At 48.6% G+C, this 6,814-nt stretch overlaps 1 pseudogene across 1 annotated transcript; it reads left to right on the top strand.

The window, feature by feature from the left end:
• Positions 1 to 367: 367 nt before the first annotated feature.
• LOC309842934 (cytochrome P450 4A11-like) lies at positions 368 to 5,576 on the top strand (annotated as a pseudogene). Its single transcript, XR_014316528.1, has 6 exons — positions 368 to 769; positions 1,192 to 1,298; positions 1,384 to 1,574; positions 1,668 to 1,776; positions 2,813 to 2,877; positions 3,022 to 5,576. The product of XR_014316528.1 is annotated as a cytochrome P450 4A11-like (transcript).
• Positions 5,577 to 6,814: the final 1,238 nt, after the last annotated feature.

The following is a 6,814-nucleotide window of genomic DNA, read 5'->3' as shown; positions in this document are numbered from 1 at the left end:
ATGAAACACAACAGCTTTAGAAAGTGAGGGCATCTCATCAGAATATCTGGAGAGGCAGAGAGAGAGTCCAGCCTTGTCACTATGGGCCTTCTGGAGGAGTAGAGAAAGATATATGTGTCCCTCTACCACAGGGCAAATGGGAGGAACTCCTCAGCCAGAACTCATTCTGGAGATCTTTGGACACATTTCCTTGATGACTTTGGACACCTTTATGAAGTGTGCCTTCAGCTACCAGGGCAACCAACAGGCAGATAGGTCAATGAAATCCTTAGCTGCAGGGTCTTATTTCTTACCAATTAGGGTGAAAGGCAGTTAGCACAGCTTGGATGTTTACCAGCCAAAAAAGTCACATTCTGCTGAGAGCCCCTGGCCACAGTCAGATTTAGCCTGCGCCAAGCCTTCATTAGGCACAGACCTTGCTCTCTGTCACAGGAAGAAACCTGGACACCAAAGTCCCTCATAAAGGGCTGAGGGTCTCAAAGATGTAAGAATGACATGACAAACACCTAGGGTCTCCTGTCCCATTGATTGAGGAATGCTCCATACACAGGCCCACCACACTCCAGGTCACATGCCTCCCTCCATCCAGTCCATTCTGCATCCTCCCCTTTCAGGAACTCCCAGTCCTACCTTCAAGCCGTTTGGGACCTGAACAACCTGGTGTTTTCTCGGATGATGAATGTTTTCTACTGGAAAGACATCATCTACAGACTGACCCCTGAAGGCCACTGGAATCACCAGGCCTGCCAGCTTGCCCATCAACACACAGGTTGTATCTGCCCTCTGGGAAGCTCCCCTCCTTCATCAGGCACATCCCAAAGGGACTGGCCCCTTACCCTCAGGCTGAGTCCTGTCCCTGGCTGCCCTTCCAGGACCTGGGAAACACCCAACCGGGTACTCCTCTGGTGCAGGTGTTAGGGTACCAGGTGCTATGCAAGAAGCTACATGTGTCACCCCATGGGTGAAGACTGAATGAGAGCCCCTACCTGCATTCAAGTAGAGCCTCCTTGGGCCCTGCTGTTGAGGGAGTGATGACCTGCAAGCACCTGGTGCTAGAGCTCCCTCCCCAACAAAAACACCCACTCCCACACTCCTCCTGATCCACCAGGCACTCTGAATGGGGCTACTGTGAGTGTCTGTGTCTGGGCACTCAGAGCATTCAGCTCTGCCTGGGAACACTGTTCTGGACAGACCAAGTGATCAAGCTGAGGAAGGCTCAGCTGCAAGAGGAGGGAAACCTGGAGAAGGTCGGGAGCAAGAGGCACTTGGACTTCCTGGACATCCTCCTCTTTGCCCAGGTGAGTGTGGCAGGGAAGGCCTGAGGCTTTGCTTACAAGTGTGGAGGAGGGACTCAAACCCTGTCCTCACTCCGTGTCTTCCCAGGTGGAGAATGGGAGCAGCTTTTCCGACAAGGACCTCCGTGCAGAAGTGGACACCTTCATGTTTGAGGGCCATGACACCACAGCCAGTGGCATCTCCTGGATCCTCTATGCTTTGGCCACACACACAGAGCATCAGCAGAAATGCCAGGAGGAGATCCAGAGCCTCCTGGGGGATGGTGCCTCCATTACCTGGTGAGTGCTCATGAGACAGGAGGCGCAACCCTTCAAGTAGAGAATTCCCTGGCTGCCAGGGCTTTGCCCGCCCTTCAGGATAGTTTTGTTTAGGGACCACCTGGACCAGATGCCCTACACCACCATGTGCGACTCTATCCAGGTGTTTGCAGAGAGCTCAGCAAGCCCATCAGCTTCCCTGATGGACGCTCCTTACCCAAAGGTGTGAACTTCCCCACTCTCCCTCCATAAACACTAGACGGGAACATGTGCGAGAAATCCACATGTTCTGGGCAGTTGGTGCATGTCTTTCAGAGACATTTCTCCCTCAATAAAACCAATATTTCCTTTGTTTGTCAGATGAGGTATATGGTATGCTTCCCACAGTGTTTAATCCAAGAAATAAATACATGTCAGCCCCTGAATGCAGCTTTGGGTTTTGCTTTAATATTCTCATTCTTTTTTTTTTAAGATTTCATTTTTTTATTTGACAGAGAGAAATCACAAGTAGATGGAGAGGCAGGCAGAGAGAGAGAGGGAAGCAGGCTCCCTGCTGAGCAGAGAGCCCGATGCGGGACTCGATCCCAGGACCCTGAGATCATGACCTGAGCCAAAGGCAGCGGCTTAACCCACTGAGCCACCCAGGCCCCCAATATTCTCATTCTTTGATATATGAGTGTCTGAGAGACCATCAGACAGAGCAGGGGGATAGGAGGTCTTTCCTTATAGGGTATAGGCTAATGAGAAACATCAGAGAATTCACCATCATGGCTCAGATGGTCCAGTCTCCAGGGAGGCTTCAGGATGGTGGCAGAGAATAGCTGATGACCAGATCTGAGATCCCTGTCGTCCTGCCACATCCTAGCTGGGTGCTCAGAGCAAGGTGCTCAGCCTCTCTGAGGCTCAGGAGCTTCATGGGAACAAAAGAGTTCTGAGCCTTCACTGGAGGGTTGTTGTGAGGATGGAAAAACTGATGTATATTCCCCAAGGGCTCATGGATGGTATTTGATGTGGGTTGTCCCGTGAGTTGCTCCAAAATGTAAGCCTCCAGTTCTTCCCTGCTTTGGCCTGGTCTTGGTTAATCTACTAACCTGTGCACACATGTGTACCTGTTATGCTATATCTGCCCCACCTCTCCTGCAATACTGTCATTCCATTCACAGTGATGAGAAAGGCTCTCACGGTGGCTGCAAGCTGTATGTGGGTGCACCTTGGCCCCACTAGCATGTATGTCCAGGCTTCTCTCTTCTGCCCCACAGGATTCTTAGTGACGCTCTCCTTTTATGCCCTTCACCACAACCCAAAGGTGTGGCCAAACCCAGAGGTATGATGACCTTGAGAGGAGGAGGTGGGATGACCTCTCCAGATCAAACCCTCTTCCTGGCCCACCTCCGGGTGTGCTGTCCCTTGGATGATTGGAAGGAAGGGCTTGAACACACCTGTCCTGGCCCTGGTGATCCCTCTGCAGGTGTTTGACCCTTCCCGGTTTGCATTGGGTTCCTCTCAACACAGCCATGCTTTCCTGCCCTTCTCAGGAGGATCAAGGTGAGGCACTTGTACCAGAATGGGAGGAGGCAGGGGCTATTTGGGGGGTACATACTTGATGTTTGTGACTTGCTACATTTATGTGGGTTTCTGTAGATATGTCCTGGCATGTTGGAGTGCTGGGAAAGAGGTATGTGTCTCTATGCAAAGAAAGTTGGTAATCACTGAATGCCATGGAGACTTTGACCCATTGCTCTTACACAATCTCCATCCACAATTCAGTATCAGTGGGTGTTCCATAGCTCAGGGTATTCTTGTGAGTTCTTCATTTTGTGAGTATGACTTTACAGAATTAGATTTTCTCACATGTAATTTTCAAGTTTTGTCAAAGTCAAAGACAGGATGGACTCAAAAGTTGTCGTTGCACACAATCTCAAACCAGCCTTTTCTACTCAACTCCCCATTCTGCCTCCACACGGCACCATTGACTACATTGCATGTGTTTCCATACTCAGCTTCCTGCATGCCTCAAATATTTCAGCCATACACAGGAAAGTTTCCTACAGTCTCTAAGGGGCTTCATAAAGTACTCGACTAATCTGTGCTGTCGCTATATTTTCACCAACCAAATGAATTATTGACTCTATGGTACTGGTCATGTACACTTGACAATTTTCCCAGGTGTCCAAACACTACATATGATCTGGGCTCTATATACCTTAATATGACACTTAGAGTCCAGACATCCAAATGGGCAAATATATAAAAATGAGGACATTAAATTGCATTTGGGAGAAAATCCAATCTGTTGTATATATATGACACTTGGCATTTGAACGTTACCTGGTGTGTAAAATGTAAAGCACATATGAAGTAGCTGTTCAGTAGGATAACTATTGTCCAGCGTGGCTGCTGTGAAATCCTCCAGTGCTGCTGAGAGTGTCCTATAAATAGTAACTGCAGGAAATGTTGTAAGCAGTTACTAGAAAACCATTTTTTTTCCAAATTCAGAAATCTGACAATCCTTCACATACAGAGTGAACCCAATTTCACATAACATCTTTAAGCAAATTGTGCTTCCAGATACTGGCTCCAGGATTTGTTTCTCCCTGGGATTGCGTCCTTCCTCCTAGACATTGGTGCAAATCATGTGGCTGCCAGTAAAGATAGGAGAGGGGTAGACAGCTCAGTTCCTAGCTCAGAAGTAATGGTTACTCATATTTTATTCCATTCAGGGTGAGATTCTTTTTCAGTTCAAGAGACATCATTCAGTTATAATACTGTCTATCAAGTCTGTCTCTGTGTGCCAAGTCCTCTGCTATGAGATGGCATAGTGCCCTTGGCTCCAGGAGTTCACAGTCAAGAAACAAATGCCTCCACTTGAGAAAGAGACCGACCTTCCTTCCTTCCTTCCTTCCTTCCTTCCTTCTTTCCTTTCTTCTTTCTTTCTTTCCTTCCTTCCCTCCTTCCTTTCTTCCTTTCTTTCATTCATTTCCTAATTGACCCCTCTGTAGGAAGCTCCATTTTCCTGGCACTGTCCTACTCTGGAAAGTGATGTGTCCTTGAGTAAAGTATTGGGGTGATGTACAGGAATGAAGAGGCACAATGAGCAGGGGTGGGAGTGAAGGCAGGCTGGCATTGCCCTTAGCCTTGAGCATGTGGCAGGCAGAGGTGGAGGGAGGGCATTCTCTGGGATCTCCGCAGCAGGAGCTGAGCTGGGAGGAGGGGAGTTGAACAGGTGACAAGTGAGCCAACAACCTAGAGAGGACTTTGATATCAGCTGAGGCATGTGGATATGTTGTACCTATGATGGAGGGCATAGGAGGCTCAGAGCTGGGCCACGGCATCAGAAGAGGGAATGGAGGCAGGAGACAGAAAAGTCTGTGTGGGGAGGTTGAGGAAGGGCAGCAGAGACATTTCTGCAGTAGAATTGGAAAGCTACAGCAGCTTGTTGACTGAGGGACCGAGGAAGATGGTGCAGCAGGTCGAGTGTCACTAAGGCTCTGCCCCTGCAGAAGCTTCCCTTGTTGCCATTCTGAGTTCCTTACCCAACTCCCTTGTCCTTTCTCTGAGGATCTGGACCCCTGTGTACTCTAGATGGCTAGGGCCTGAAGGATGGCCCTGTGGTGCCCTATCCTGCTCTTCACATTGTGAAACCTGAAATGGCATGAGCAGAGAGTGAACAACTTAATAATTAACTGTCTTACTGATCACTTGACTTGGTTCAAGGTGCTGACCTTCTTGTAACGGGATTTCAGGCCTGCTGAGAGCACAGATAGGAATAGGAGCTAATCCTGGAAGAGTGTAGGTTTTGTCAAAGGTCAAGGGAAGAGAGTGAAACAAGCAAGGCTAGGTAGGCATAAAGATGTGTGTGTGTCTTGAGGAAAATGGATCCAGGCTGGGCCCATGCAGGAGGGCCCTGAATGTGCTGTTCCTGGCAGGAGGTTTGATGCCACTTCTCATTTCCTTTTCCTTCCCTGACCCAGGAACTGCATTGGGAAACAGTTTGCATGAATGAGATGAAGGTAGCGGTGACCCTAACCCTGCTCTGCTTTGAGTTGGCAACAGATCCTTTCAGGGTCCCTGTTCCCACTCCAAGAATTGTGTTGATGTCCAAGAATGGGATCCACCTGCATCTCAGGAAGCTCCTCTAACCCTTGTGGGGACAAGGATGAGGCCCGAGGCCTCCTGCCTGCCATCGTGTCTTCCTGTCATTCTCTCCTGTCTGCTGTCCTCTGCCCATTTCCTCCTTTCACTCTGCCCACTGCCAGCCTCCTGTTCTCCTCCTCTTGTGCATCGGACTGTCTGTCCTTCTCCACCTCACCCTTCCCCAGATATCCTATTTACTTATCTGTTACCCTTCTCCTACCGCCTGAATCTGACCACCCACTGAACTTAATACCTGCCTGTTTCCCAGCCTGCCTGTCCTCTACATGTCTTTTTCTTTTTATGCCTATTTGATTGTCTCTATATTATTTGTGTGTGGTTGCTATAATAACCTATCATAGCCTCGATGTCTTAGAATAAACCAGTCTGTTCTCTTATAGTTCTAGAGATAGAAGTCTAAAATGGATTTTGCTGGACCACAGCCAAGGTATTGGTGGTCACACTACCACTAGTCTCCAAGAAAGAATCCCTTTCTCTGCCTGTTCCAGTATCAAGCTGCATTCTTTGTGATCTTTAGCTCCTGCAGCCTCCTTTTTCAAATCCAATAGCATCTTTCAGTATCCTTCTGCTGCTGTCTTCATATCACCTTTTCTTCCATAAGGACTTTTGTGATTAGACAGGTGCACTCAGATAATACAGACGTATCTCAGCTTCCAGGACATGGATTCTTTGGGAGCCATGATTCAGCCTGCTTAATCCCTATGTGACTGCTGTGAGTCCATGTTTCCAGCTCTCTCCTGTTTTTTACCAGCATATCCATTTGTCATCACATACCCTCCTCTTCTTTCCTCCTCCCTCAAATAAATTTCTTAACGTTGCATGGAGTGTGTGTTTTCTCTTGGAGGAAGATAAATGAAAGACAAAAGAGAAAAGGGGAGGAAAGATGGAGGAGACAGGAAGGGAGATAATAATCAGCTCTGTGATGCCAGCACCCCAGGAGGGCTGGATGTGTCCCATTGTCTCAGGCCATGGAGTGGTTGGCTTTCCAAGAGTACTAGGAGGAACCCCTGTGGAGAAATGGATTGGCCAGTGGGAAAGAATATCAGACCCCAGTCAGCAAATTACTGATGGCACCTCTCCCACAGGACCCCTTCCCAGTCCCTTGCTTC

The sequence above is a fragment of the Mustela nivalis genome, assembly GCF_964662115.1.
Source record: "Mustela nivalis genome assembly, chromosome: 10".
In the NCBI taxonomy this organism is placed as follows: domain Eukaryota; kingdom Metazoa; phylum Chordata; class Mammalia; order Carnivora; family Mustelidae; genus Mustela; species Mustela nivalis.
The sequence above is the reverse complement of the archived record's forward strand: the minus strand, read 5'-3'. Positions and strand labels throughout refer to the sequence as shown.